Raw genomic sequence first — 14,612 nt, forward strand, 5'->3', positions numbered from 1 at the left:
AATTTATTCAGCACTGAGGTGGATGGGGGATATCTCCTCCGAAAAGCATGGACACCTTTGTGATTTGGTTTTCTCTTTTTATCTTTTTCAGACTAGGTTTACAAGATACGCCTATTACATATTCATTTTTTAACTCTGCTTGTCCTCACTTCATATTACAATTAACTCCATGCCCCTTTCATTCCTCTGTCCACCTTTTGGAACTTTAAATCTGTTCTTTCCGGCTTAGGGTCTGAAGAATCTCCTTTATCTTGTGGTGCCTTTGTCTTTGCATCTTGTTTGTGTATTCCAGCTCCTTATCTTACCTTGCAGTCTGACTCTTTTCTTGTTCTTGTGGATCAGAGTGTCAGGGTATGGTTTTTGTCAAACCCCCCTTTTAGTCAAGCATTTCTTTGTGTTTATTTCCTAATTTTTAATTTCTGTTTCACTCCAGCCAGGGCTGCATCAATTGTCAGCTTTTCTCTCATTAAATCATCACATACTTGGATTCCCAACTGATTTCTTTGAACTTGTGGTAGCAAATAAACCCCAGTGGTCTGATACAGCCTATATAACATAGACAGTGACAGCACATGTTGGAGTGGGGACAGGGATGATTCCCCCCCACTTGTTTTAGTGAAGTTTTCACAACATTCTCCATTTTCTATTTTCCTTTGCAGCTTAACCAATTTGTGTTGCAGAGTCAGATATCCTCACAATGGGCTGTGCCTTTAGCTGTGCAAATTCCATCTGTGCAAGCAGGCAGAGCTTGGGCTGAGGGACAGAGGGAATTATTCCAATTCCTCCTGCAGGCAGGAAGCCCCTGGCCCATTGTGCAGGCTTTGGGCCATCAGTGTTAATTTGCATTTCTAAAGCTTCTCTCCTGGCTGCCTGGAACAAATCTTCTCTTCCAGGGCAGCTGTGGGTGATTCAAATGTTCTCCCCAATTCCCTGCTGGTGCCTTTGGTCCTTTTCTTTTTGTGACAAAAAATATTCTATTAACGGTTTATGAGTTAAAGGGTCACCTTTAAAGCTCTTCTAGTTTTTCAAAATGCAGCTTAAAGGTGAACATAAGATAACCCATACCATCATTTTGCCATCACTACGAACCACACACAAACATAAAAAGAAAAATTACAAAGCAATCAAGTGTTTTCTTTTTCTTCTGCTAAAATTAAAAAGTGATTCTCACAACATTGTCCCAAACAGAACGAACAATATAGAAGTAAAATTATTATGAAAAATTATTCTAACAGTGTGAACAGTGAAAAATTATTCTAACAGTATTCACTGAAACTGTGAAAAGCAAAACCTCTTTAACAGTGTCTTTAGAGAAATAAGGTGTTACTTGATTCTGGTCAGGATGTGCAACAGGAATAATTTCATGCACACTTAGGCTGGGTGTGCAGAGAAAATCATTCCATGACACATGAGTTTGACTAGATTTTTCCAAAACTTTATACAGTCTGACCCCATAGAAATCCCTTGGTTTAATGTTCATTGGTTTGAAGGTGTGGAGTTCTTAGGATCTGGTTTCCTGTTGCAGCCGGATTTCTGTGCCTGTGATGTGAATTAGGTGGGCACTCCTGGATTTCCTGCTCAGCCTTTTCCAGACCAGGTGTCTCCAGCTGTGCCTGGGGCAGTGTCTGGGGTGGATGTTGGTTGATGTTTGCAGCTGGGTGTTGATGTTTTGTTGATGGTCGTTATCTTGGGGGGGAATCTTTTGGGCTATTCCCAGTCTGTTGAGATGTTAATTTCATCTCTGCTGAGTGCTGGAACATCCCTTAAAAGACACCTTTAAATTTCCTTTCCCCAAGACAAATGCAAACCAAGTCCCTTTAGAGAAATAAGATTTGAAGCCATTTTAAAGTTGGTCTATTTTGCCAGCAGCTAATCCCAGGCAGGGCAGAGTGTGAGTGTAATTGAGAGGCAGAGTGGAATTGTCCCGGTGCCTTCCCCAGCAGCTGTGGCGAGGGCAGGCACAGAAAGGGCTGAAGCTGCAAGAGTGAGAGCAAGGATTGTCCCGCAGTGGCTGGAGATGGCAAAGGAGGGTGCCCAGGCCGAGGATTTGAGCAGAGGATCTGTGGGCAGGCCCAGGGGCTTCCCCTGCTGGGGAGCCCTGGCTGCTGCTGCGTTGCCTTCAGTGCAGGCTCAGGGGTGGCCTGTTTAATATTCCCTTGCAATTCAGATTTCTGAGTCTGGAAGAGCCATGGATAGGGCATCAACCATTTTATTTTTTTCATTTTGTTAAGTTTTCTTCTCTTTCTTATATGTACTCCATAACATTGAGGCTATCTGGGGGGAAAAATATTCATGCAATGCTCAGGCTAGAGCAAAGACTCCTCAGTCCAGCTCCTGCAATTCCCTGTTAATTGTAAGAACTGTACCAGCTCCATTTTAGTCCTGCGAAATGTTATTTCTGAGATAACCTGGACCCTGTCTGAGTCAATTCCCCTCAGGCCTTCAGTCAAAATAGGTCTCAAATATTTAAACATTTTCTCTTCCATTTGGAGGTTTTTTTCAGACACTCAAAGCTGCTTTTTTGCCTGAAAATGAAGCCATTTCACAGAGGTTTCCTCTGCCTCTTCTCCTTGTCCTCCTGACTGGATCAAGTCATCCACATCCTGCATTAAGCCAGTCCCTGGGGGTGAGGTCAATTCCTTTGATATTTCCTGCAAGGCTTGCCCCAGTCAGGCCGGTGCTTCCGTGCATCCCTGCAGAAGGACCGTCCATGTCTTGAGCATTTTCCCTTCTACCTCTTGTTGCCAGCCCAAGGCAGAATTCTGTTTGCATCCTCTGGAAGTGGGCAGATCCCCAGAAAGCATCTTTTGCATCAAGTTCTGAATGGCAGCAGTGTGAGGGGGGCACCTGGTTGAGGATGGTGTAAGGATCTGAGAGTGTGGGGTGCCTCGGTTTCATCATCTTATTTCTTATTCTTGGGTCCTGCAGCATTCTGTGGATTCCATTGGATTTCTTGTTTGGCAGGATAGGAGCATTCTAGGGAGCCATCCCTGGTTCCCAAAGCCGTGCCTTGAGCAGGACTCACAGACAGGCTGTGAGCCCTTCCTTCCCTCCCTTGGAACAGGGGATTGCTTTTTGACACCTCCTGTCCTGGTTGCTTCAGGGAAATTTGGAGAGGCTCCATATCTAATTTTGCCAATTTCCCTGGGGCTGCCCACACTTGTGGGTTCACTTCAGCCGTGGCTCTGCCAGACATTTGACACAGAGGTACAACAGAACCAGCCTCTGTATCACCTTTTGCAACAGTAATTTGCATTCCCCATTTAGCCATCAAATCCCTTCCCAGTAAATTACAATCACAACTGTGAGCAAATAAAAATTCCTGCATTTTAAACTCATCCCCCATATCTGATAATAGTGGCTGAATACAACACACACGCTTATTTTTCCTGCTTATTACCTTAATAATTAAAATATTCCTTAAAAATTTTCCCCCCTTAGGTGTAAGATTCCGAGTGGATGGAGAGGCCCCTGTGTCCATCAGGAAAGGTCTCCTCTGGATCCAGAGCCACCCTGGATGTTCCCAAGGGCTGCAGTGTGGTGGGTCCCTGGTGGAATGGGAGCTGTGAGAGCGCTAAGAATCCGTGTCCATCAAGGGCTGGACTTGCTCGTGCTGAGGGTGCTCCTGTCTGTGCTTGCAGTGTCCTTGTGCCCTGCAGCTGGAAGGCTGATTCCTTGCCAGGGGCTGTTTGGGTGGGCTGTCCCCTGGCCAGGAGGGCAATGCCTGTGCCAGGTGCTTGTGGCCGAGGGTGTCCCCTGGGTGCTGGGGCCCCCTTGGGCCCTGGGCTTGATCCCTCAGGGGCTGTAGGAAGTGTGCCATGGCCTTTGCCTTCAGCTTGGCCTTTTGCTCATCCCTTGCTGCATTCAGCTGCTGAGCCTTTGGGAGCAAGTGCTGCAGGGGCTTCTTGTGGCCCTGCTGCAGCCCCCCTCAGTGCCTGTGGGTGCTCATCGTGTGGCAGCTGCTGAGCTTTCTGCAAAATCCTTCCTTTCTGCAGGGACTCAGCACAAAATGCTTAAAAGATCATGTGGATCCTTGCAGGTCTAATCCCCATTTCTGAGCTGTTCCTTCCTGGTGCTGGCTGTGCTGAGGCTCCCCTCCCCAGCCCGTATCCCAGAGCCGGTCCCTGTCCTGCCGCAGTGTCCAAAGGCGGCCCCCCCGGCGGGCAGGGCCGGCAGCTCCACGGGGCCGGGCAGCGGCCGGGGCGTCCCGCAGCCTCCTGGGGGCCGGGGGCCACTGCCGGCCCTGCCCGGGGGGTGCTGGGGTCAGGCAGCGCCCGGCGCTGAGCCCCGGCTGCCCCACAGCCCCGGCCCGGCCCCACAGCTCCCCACAGGCCCCCAGCCCGTGCTCCCGGTGCCGCAGCTCTGCGCCCGCTCCTGCCGCTCCCAGCTCAGAGAAACCCCCTGAAATCCTGACCTCCTTGTTTTCCTGTCCTGGAAAACTGGGATACAAAAGATCTGAGTCAGCTGGGTAATTCTGAGGATAAGACCCTTCTGAAACATATCCCAATCCTCAGTATTTTTCTCTTCCTTTTCCTTTCCATCATCCTTTTTCTTACCCCATAGATTCCTCCTGCTGCTTCTTGCCTTAAGCACATTCCTGCACACTCCCCTTCAGCCAATCCCTTCCCAGCACACCAACACCATCCATCCCCTGTTGTCTAAATCCCTTCTGGACTTCCCTTATTGCCCCCCTGGGTGTCCATGTCCTTAATTCCCTCTGGGAGAATGTGCAAACGACCTCCACATGCTCCCAAGGGACCCTTGAGAGATATTTTGGGGTCATCATCCCTTTGTCCAGGATGCCCTTCTAACATTCCATTTTCTTCCCTCAATGGTCCTACCTGGAGCCCACCTGTGCCCCTCCCAGGCCTTGGCGCCCCCCTTGAGGGGAATTTGGGGAGGTGGGAGGGGGGAGCGCCAAGGCCGGGCCCCCCCGCGCTGTGGTGGCGGGAGCGGCTGCAGTGGGGAGCGAGTGCGGGCGGAAGCGGCCGAGAGCCCAGCGCTGCCCCAGGCCGAGCTGGCCCAGCTCCATCCGTGCCCCTGCGGTGGGATGCTGTGGGACTGGGGGGGAAGAGGGAGGCGGCAGTGGGTGCTGGGCCTGGGGGCTGGAGGAGAAGGGAAGGAGAAGCAGGGTTGAAGAGCAAAACGGTGAAATTATGTACCTGGGGTTGTGCAGAAGGAGGAGGAGGAGTGTGAGGATGAGTTGGGACACATGAGAAGGAAGAGCAGGACGTGGAAGAAACACAAGGTTCCTCCCTCCCTGTATGTGCAGTCCCAGGAGTGTTTCCCTGCCCACAGTCAGCAGGAGACTGGAGAGGGGGATCCATGATTTTCACTGTGCTGAATCTTGGTGTTTCTGAGTTTTATTGGGCTAAATGTTGGTGCTCTGTCTTTTTGCAGGGGCTGAATCTTTCTGTTCTGGAGGAGGTTTTGCCTGAATTTGGTGTTTGGGTAGTTTTTGATCAGTGTTTTGATATGTGGAGGATATTTGGGCTGAAACTTGGTGTTTTGGAGATTCTTAGATTCTTACAGGCACAAAATCCCCAATGACTTCCTGAGAAGAACTTGGACAAGGAGGAAACCCCAGTCCAAGACGCTCTCCTCTTGTTTTTTTCCTCCTAACCGGGAATTTTCATTCCCAAACCATGTCCAGATGGAAGAGGAGAAAAAGCCCCAGAGATCCCGCATGAGGAGGGGCTGCAAACCCAGCCCAGGGAGCTATGAGGAGCAAAGATCCCCCCAGTGCCAGAAGCATGGCCAGAGATCCAGCCAGAGCTCAGAGCTGGGGGAGAAGCCCCACAAGTGCTTGGAATGTGGGAAGGGCTTCAGGTGGAGCTCTGACCTGCTCCGCCACCAGGTGATCCACACTGAGGAAAAGCCCTACAAGTGTGGGAAATGTGGGAAGAGCTTCACCAGCACATCTTACCTGATGAGACACCAGGTGATCCACACTGGGGAACGGCCCTACAGCTGTTTGGAATGTGGGAAGAGCTTTGGGAGGAGCTCCAATCTGAGAGCACACCAGCGCATCCACACTGGGGAGAGGCCCTACGAGTGTCCCGAGTGTGGGAAGAGGTTTCAGACCAGCTCTGATGTCCTCGTACATGAGCGGATTCACACAGAGGAGAGGCCCTTCCGCTGCCCTGACTGCGGGAAGGGCTTCAACCGCAACTCCAACCTCACCATCCACCGGCGCATCCACACTGGGGAGAGGCCCTACGAGTGTCCCCAGTGTGGGAAGAGCTTCTCCAGGAGCTCAACCTTGACCCAACACCAACGGAGGCACCAGTAAGGGAAGCCCTGCGAGTGCCCCGAGTGCAGGAAGAGCTTCGTGCGCTGCTCCAGCTCCATCCCCCATGGGAGGATCGGCGTTGGATGATCCCCAGTGACCCCCGTTGGGCAGAGCCCTGGTGATCCGTGGTCCTGGTGATCCGTGTTGGGAAGACACCTGGCTGGGAGGCTCCACATCTTCCTGTGTCCTTGTGGGCACCTGGATGAAAGCAGGGGAATGAAAATCCAACAGGATACAGAATGACAATGGGTATTCCTTGAGGAGAGTGGATTTGTTGACTTTCAATCATAGAGAACTTTTTTCCACTGCATCAGGAGCTCGGTGGGCAGAGAAAAGGGGGTCACTGGGCAGTGGGGGTCCCTGGCGGGAGCACACACACTCTGGCGAGGGAGGACACAATCCCCAGGACCCCCTCTCACCTTTTTGCTCAGGTAGAAGCTGAGCCCCGGCACCAGGAAGGTGAAGCCCAACATGGAGCCCCCGATCCCCATCAGCATCTTGCTGCAGGTGGCATTTCACGGCATCCCTGGGGCATTTGCAGAGGTCAGGAACCTCAAAACCTCTCACAGACACCCTAAGCCTCTCCAAGCTCCCTCCCAGTCTCCCCCAGCCCACCCAGGACCCTCTGAAACCTCCTTTGCAGTCACTAATTTTAAAAACTGATGAATTTTAGAAAAATTAGGGATCTTAGCTAGAGATAGGCCTTGCTGGAACTAGTTAGAGTTATTGATTAAGTGAGAAGCAGGATTTGAGATAATGAATCTTAGACTTAGGTAAAAAATTGCTTGTCATTGTATGTTTGTTCAGCTGTGCTTATAATGAGAAAAGAGAAACTGATAAATCAGCTCAGGAAGATCACAGACCTTACATTTGGAAACCCATTTAAACGTCACAAGGGAGGAAATTGGAGTTGAACCAAATGTCATTTGTAATGTCAACCATTGTAAAGGTAGAAAGATCAGTGAGGAAGAGCAATTTTTTTTCATCTCTTGATGACTCCTCACCAAAACGACCCCCACCTCAAATTATGAAGCCAACCAGGCAGGTGTTATGACATTTTAAAATCATTACAGTGCATTTTAATCCAAAGTGGGGAATGGGAAGTGTTAGCATTATGCACATGTATTAGTATTTTAGATATTTAAGACTATTGTAAATAAGTAGACACTGGAAGCTTTTGTCAACTTGCAGTGTGTATTAAGGGGATTCCCATACTCACCCAGTGCTGTGATTAAACATCCACTTTGTAACTTTAAACTGTTGGAGAGGTTTTTTGTCCATTAACAGATTGATATTGATACTGGATCAATATTGCTATTTTGGTAAATCACTGCCAGTCTCTTCCCAGCCTCCCCAGGACCCACCAGAGCCCCTCCTGTTCCTCTCAGGATCCCACAGCCCCCTCCCAATTTCTCCCCACTGCCCCAGGACCTCCAAACCCTCTCCCAGTCCCTTCCAGCCCCACCAGGACTCATCAAGACTCCTCCCAGTCTCTTCCCAGCACAACCAACCTAATCCAAATCCCTGCTTTCCAATCCCCAATCTCCTTCCATCTCCTCCAGGCTCACTCAAATCCCTCCCAGTGACACCCAGCACCCCCAAACTCCCTCCCAGGGTCCACCAGGACCCCAGAACCCCATCCCACCCTCCCCAACATCCTTCAAACCCCTTCCCAGCCATCCTAAGCACCTCAATCCCTTCCCCAGTTTAAACCAGTCTATCTCAAACTCCCTCCCAGTTCCTCTCAGCACACCCCAATCCCCCTCTGGGTCCCCCCAGTGCCTCCCCCGCTGCCCCCGGCGCTGTGGGGGCCGGGCCGTGCCCCAGTGCCGGCTCAGGGGGTGCTCCAGGCTGACGTGCTCCACCTGGCAGCTGGAGCTGAGCCCGCATTGCCGGGGGCGGTTTCCAGCAGCACCAGGAGCTGCTGGCTCCAGTCCCCGCTGGGGAGCACGGCAGTGGCCAGCACGTGGCCCGAGAGCTGCTGCTGGCCCTGGGAGCAGCTCAGCTGGATGTGGGCAGGGGAGAAATCCATCAGGGAGCAGAGCAGGCGGCCGGGGCCGGGCTGGGAGCTCGAGGGCACCAGCGAGATGGACACGATGGGGGCACTGGGGGAGAGCAGAGACAGACTGGGATCAGCTGGAAGGGAACTGGGAGAGATGGGTGAGGAGTGGTGTGGCATTGGGAGGGACTGGGAATGGACTGGGAGGGACTGGGGTGACACTGAAAGAGATGAGAGTGGACACTGGGAGACAGGAAGAGGGTTTGTAGGTCTGGGAGTGAAGTGGGAATGAACTCGGAATAGTCTGGGAATGGGCTAAAAAGTAGTGGTGGTGACTCTGGGGCCTCAGGGCGGGACTGTGGTGGCACTGGGCGGGACTGTGGTGGCACTGGGAGGGACTGTGGTGGCACTGGGAGGGACTGGGAATGAAGTGCGCGGCACTGGGAGGCCGAGTCCAGTGCGGGGCTCTCAGCTGTGTGGATCTGCCCGGCAACTGATGAGTCATCAGAGAGACGCGCTCTGATTGGCTGAGGGGCGAGGGGATCCACGAGAGGCGAGATGGATCAGGGGGGCATTTGGGGTGACGGGGATGGACTGGGAGAGGCTGGGATGGACTGGGAGAGCCACGGGAGCCACTAGGAGGTCTCAGGGATGAACACAAGGAAGGCTGAGGGCTCTGGGGTGATTCCCAGGGAGGTTTGGAGGGACCTCTCCCTGCCCTTGTCCCGACCCACGAGGACTTGGATTTGTTTCAGTTCAGTGGAATTCATGGTGATTTGGGAGGAACTGGAGCAAAGCAGCTGGAAAGCACAGTGGGCTTGACAGGGACTGAACCAGGGCAGGAGTTGGGGCTGCCTCGAGTGAGCTCTCACAGTGTGAACTTTCATGGGGTCTTTCTAAGGGAATTTTGTTGAATTTTTACATTCATTATTAAAAAGCAGAGTCACAAGTGGAGCTCCGCTTTCAGCTTGAAATGAGGGGATGGAACGTGGGCACTGGGAATTCCGTAACCTCAAGTTGTTCCTTGATACTGGACACTTTAGCTTTGGCAATCTGAAGCCCTTCAGCAGCAATGGCTCTGCCACCCCCTGGTTTCTGGCTCAGACCCAGCTCGGAGCTTGGACAAGGTCTGGGCTTTGTCCTCTTGAGCTTCGGGAGCCTCCCGGGAAGCACCAGCCCTCCCCAGCCCACCCTTGGTAGGACTTTTTCTTTTCTCTCTCCTGACGATTTTATCCCCAAAACTGCCGTGGGAACGTTGTATCCAAGCACATCCTCCAGTGCTGCACTTTCCTCCTGTGAATTCCCTGTGCAGGGAATGTGGCTGTGCTTTTCCCTGCTCTGTTCACTGACAAACAAACCTGAGCCCGTGGGACTGTCAGAGCTCCTTCATGCAATGAAATCAGGTTGTGTTGATCATGGCATGTTCTGGAGGAGCTTTTCTTGGTGTGTCTTGTGCTGCTGGAAATGACACAAGAGCCAGGAGGGAACAGAAGCTGCTGCTGCCCGTTGGCTCAGGGCCAGGGAACCAAGTTGTGCTCCCGTGCAGTTGGGCCCTGCTGGAAGCAGAGCCGCCTTTCCCTTGAGCAGCTCAAGCTTGTGACAGCTCCAAACAGGAAACCTCAGCAGAAAACTCTTCCTCCAAACTCAGCTGCTTTCCCTCCTGCAGCTGTTTGGGAAAGAGCCTCAAAGCACAGACTCTGCTGGGAGCCATTGGTGCATTTCCTCCCTCCCGGCAGCAGCAGCAGCTCCTGAGCCCTTCACGGGCTCCTGTCCCTTCACAAACCCTTCAGCTCCCTTTGAACTCTCAGCAGTCACTAACACATGTATTTCTTTCATATTTAAGCTGCATTTAAACTTCTCTTTTTCTCTCCTCTCTACATTTTTGGGTTTTTCCTCTTTATCTCCTTTAATCCCGTCAGCACCAGTAGGATGGGGATGGAGTCTTGGGGTGGGTGTGGGATGAACTGAGGATCCAGCAGAGAAGGGCAAGGCAGAGGGGAGAGGACTCAGCCAACCCTTCTCCTGCTCTCTCCTCCCCCAGGGTGCAGCTAAAGCAAGTCAGACTGGAAAGGATCCCACAAATGCTGTGTTCTCCTCCCTCTGAGCTTGGCTGGGGATCCTCAGCTTCAGCCTGGTGCAGTGGCTGAGATTCGCTAATTTGAGTTTTTTGGCTAAAGCACTAAATAATGTGATGGGTTTAGCACTGGCTGAAATCTCCAGGGCACTTACTCATTTCTCACTGTGAGATATGGATTAGGAGAAGGGCAAAACAGGCTTAAAAGTTAAAAGGATTAAAGAAACTTTATTAACAGGACTACAAGAATGAGATACGAGAATAAAACTTTCAGAACGCCTTTCTTCTCCTGAATAACTTTTGTGGTTTTTTTTTTTTTTAAACTGACAGCATAGAGATAGAACTTGGGATGTTTAAACAGTATTCATTACACAAGAGTTTTTTATTAGTTTTTGTAGGGAGAGGAGTCTTTTCTTATTGTATCATGGAGACCTTTTTACAAGAAACAGGTTTTTTGTGGTTTTTTATTTTTACAAAGAGCAGCCATCTGGGAAAAATTTTTTCTATCGTGACATTTTTCTCATTTTTACAGCCCTCCTAGAGGTGTGTCTATGGGTTATGAATTCATGGGGTGTTATTTTAAGGATGAGTTGTTTGAAGGAAAATGTTTTCTTCTTCTGTTTTTGTGATCATCTTTGGAAACAGAAGGTTTCTTCTTCTCTCCCTGGAGGCAAAGGGCATTTTATTGTTTTTATTTATTTTTCTGTTCAAACTTTTTATGGGATTACAGTTACTTTAACATTTGTTTGGTTTCATTAATGGATGCTTTTCCTTACATTTACAATTTGTATACTTTATTTTTTTATACTTTTTTTTCATGAATTAAAGGAGATGTTTTAGTATATCATTGTTTATTTCTATGGCTTTACTATAATAATATTTTAGTTTCAGTTGCCATTTTTTCATCTTTTTTCTATCTAAGGTTTGTCTTTTTTGTTTACTGACTTTGATGTTTTAATGTTGGGTTTTTTTGCATGTTGTTACTCTGTCCTTTTCTGTCCCTGGAGAGATGAACAAGGTTTGTAGGTCTCATCTCTGTATTGAAAGGGTTAATATCTTGCCCAGTGTTATAGATACATTTTATATTGTTGGCTTTTCATAAATATTAAAATGAATGTTATGTGTATAAGAATGAGAAATTTTGTTGTATTAATATAGTTTTCTTTTTTTCTGTTATTGATGAAATTTAGAAATAGTAGTATAATACATATATGTTAGGTTATGGCATAGTATTAAAATAAAAACTGCTTTTGTTTGTATAACCCAAAGACTGAGGAAAAATAGCTAGAGAACTCCTGCATTTGTAAACTATCTTATCCAGATGAAGACAGCAGTGACCAGAGGTCTGAGGAGGAGGAATTTATTGAATTCCTGGTATCAGGGTATGTAAATCTCAACAGTGCCAAGAAGATTGATCTATTGGGAAGGGGGCAAGAGAAAACTAAACAGAAGAACACCAAAGATCCTAAGAAGAATGTATGAATATGTATGAGAATTTATGGATATGTAGTAGGGTTCTGTTTTTAAGGGACAATCCTTTGTTAGTAAGGTGTGCTCTCTTAGCTGAATGCAGAGACACACGGCCGTATCTGTATACTTTATTTTTTTCTCCTAATTGTTTTTTTATTAAACTTTTAAATTCTATAAAAATTATGTGAACCTCGTTTTTCACAATTGGGGGCTCTTTGTCCAGGATAAACACCTCGCCTCTGAAGAGCACCGAGGGATCCTGAGTGGGAAAAAGCGCGCACCCTGCTGAGTTCAGCGGACCCCGCTCCGTTTCCCCTGGTGTGAGTCAGCAGTGGCTGCAGGTAAATACCCCGAGGACAAGAAGGAGAAGAAATAAAGCAAAGGAAAGGGAAAAGGCTCCCTAAACCGCGGTATTTGCTCCATAATTCTTGTGCATGAAGACCCAAAGAAGAAAACGGATTGTAAGTAATCTTTGGGGGAGCGGAAAGCGGGGGGTTGCAAAATATCCCCGGGGTCACTGGGACTGGGTCTCAGGGGAGGGGTGAGCCCCTCGGGAAAGGGAGCCGAGGGTTTTCCTGGCACAATCCACTGGGAAAACGGGATAAAAGCGGGGATCCCCAACACAGTGCTGGATTGAGGGGTACAGCCAAGAGCATCCGGGGTTAACAGTGCTGGATTGAGGGGTACAGCCAAGAGCATCCGGGGTTAACAGTGCTGGATTGAGGGGTACAGCCAAGAGCATCCAGGGTTAACAGTGCTGGATTGAGGGGTACAGCCAAGAGCATCCGGGGTTAACAGTGCTGGATTGAGGGGTACAGCAAAGAAACCTAAAACATCCAAGGCCTTATAATACCCACGGGAAGATATCAGTAACTTGAAAATAAAACGTATTTTATTGTTGTTTAGCTTTGAGTAAAAATGAGTGAGAGTGAGTAAAATAGACGTGAGTGAATGTGAGTAAGTAAATGTGTAATTGTTATTTTAAATAGTTGATTTTGGTTTGTTCAGAAGGAAGTGGACTGTATTAGGTTGTTTGTGTTGTGGTGAGGGGTTAAGGACTGGTGTGAGGCTATCAGAGAGCTCTTTCTAAAGCCAGATGTGCAAGTAGAATGCAGAGTGGTGCTGGTGTTAGTCGCAATTAAAGGGGAATGGGGGGAGGCACCCTGTAGTTATAGCTTTTGTTTTGTTAAGCCCCAAGACAATTTTTTTGTGAGATTGTGAGTAAGCATTTGTGATAGTGAGCTGTTTTGGTTTTTTTTCTGGTTTAAAGTGTAAGATTTCAGGAAGAGCAGAGAAGAGACAAAGAAATAAAAAGAGCGGGTGGAAATGGAGGAAGGAAAATGTTGTTGAATCTATGTTTAATTTTATTTTTTTTGGGGGGGGAAAAGTTTATTGTGTTGTATGGTATTGTATAATATTGTATTGTTAAGAAAAAGGGTTTTCAGTGCCTGGGAAGAGGTGGGGAAGAAGGTAGTGTTTGGGTTGGTAGAAATAAATTGATTAAAAAAAAAAAAAAAAAAAAAAGGGGCAGAAAACCAGTAAGTCGGGTTTGGGGAAAAACAAAGGTAAAAAGAAATTGCTAGAAGAAATACCCCAAGATAGCCCTTTGGGAGTTATGTTAGCTAATTGGGATATTACCCCAAGTACAAGGGAAAAGGATAGAGTAAAGATGATTAATTTTTGCATGATTGAATGGGCAAACAAGGAAGTAAGATCTGACCACGTTTGTTGGCCTAGATATGGTTCTTTTGAAACTTGGATTTGTCAGGCCTTAAACGTGTTTGTAAATTCAAAAGAACCGTTTAATGCAGAGGAGAAAGAATATGCAGCATGCTGGATGGGGGACACAAACTCTGAGAGAGTAAAAATTCTAGAAATATCAGAAATCTCAAAGATGAAACAAGAAGAAAAAAAGAAAGAGAAAAGCTGGGACCCTTTAGAAGTGTTCCCCCCTCCTCTCCTGCTTGGCCCCCGCCTGCTGCAGATGTCCCGCTGGGGGTCCCGCCTGCCCCGGCTGCAGCCGCGTGGCTCGCACTGGGCACCCCGCCGGCCCTGCCGGGGGTTCCATCTGCCCCAGCCCCGGCTGCTGTGCCCGCACTGGGCACCCCCGCTGTCCCATCCTCAGTCACTTTTCCCGCAGCTGCCCCGGCCATCCCGGCCCCGGTGGCTGTGTCCGTGCCGGCTGCGCTGGGCACCGCTGCTCCTGCCCCAGCAGACACCTGCAGACTGTCCACGCCCCGCTTTGGTTTCTGCCGAGAGACTCCGCTCTCTCGGTGGTTCCGGTACCAGTTCCTGCCTACGGCCCCCCTTGGAGGACTCAGCGGCGGGACGGATCCCTGCCTTCACCATCCCATCAACCTCTGCCATGGACGCAGCGCTCCTAAAGAATTTCTCCCGTAACGGAGAGGTACCATACCAAAATACAAGAAGCTTAGTTCAAAAGGTTTCCCCTGACTCCTCCCCAAAACAATACAGAAAGGCTACTAGTTTATTCCCATTACGAGAAGTCCCAATGGGAGGGGGAAATACGGGATTTGTAAATGCCCCTTTGACTTCCTCAGAAGTCAGAGATTTTAAAAAAAGAGCTAAAAGGATTTGAAGTCAAAACTAACCTAGCCTTTCTTGTTTAACTAATTTGAACTCACAGAAAGAGATTAGCTCCTATGTTTACTGTTAAATTTTGTTTGATGTGATGTTTTCACTTTCCCTGTGTTGCTAAGAAATCCCTTTCAGGTACTACTGATAACTAAGGCAGCGAAGCTGCAATCTGGACCAAA

The 14,612-nt window shown here is 48.9% G+C and overlaps 4 pseudogenes; 3 read left to right on the plus strand and 1 right to left on the minus strand.

Moving 5' to 3' along the window:
* The window catches only part of LOC131588521 (zinc finger protein 850-like), a 497,145-nt pseudogene that overhangs the window by 189,495 nt on the left and 293,038 nt on the right, over window positions 1–14,612 (minus strand).
* Window positions 1–14,612, plus strand: part of LOC131588505 (zinc finger protein 208-like) — a 911,601-nt pseudogene that overhangs the window by 158,229 nt on the left and 738,760 nt on the right.
* The window catches only part of LOC131588510 (zinc finger protein 850-like), an 88,119-nt pseudogene that overhangs the window by 57,969 nt on the left and 15,538 nt on the right, over window positions 1–14,612 (plus strand).
* LOC131588448 (zinc finger protein ZFP2-like) overlaps window positions 1–14,612 on the plus strand; it is a 122,427-nt pseudogene that overhangs the window by 1,502 nt on the left and 106,313 nt on the right.

Source organism: Poecile atricapillus, chromosome 26 (genome assembly GCF_030490865.1).
Source record: "Poecile atricapillus isolate bPoeAtr1 chromosome 26, bPoeAtr1.hap1, whole genome shotgun sequence".
NCBI lineage: Eukaryota > Metazoa > Chordata > Aves > Passeriformes > Paridae > Poecile > Poecile atricapillus.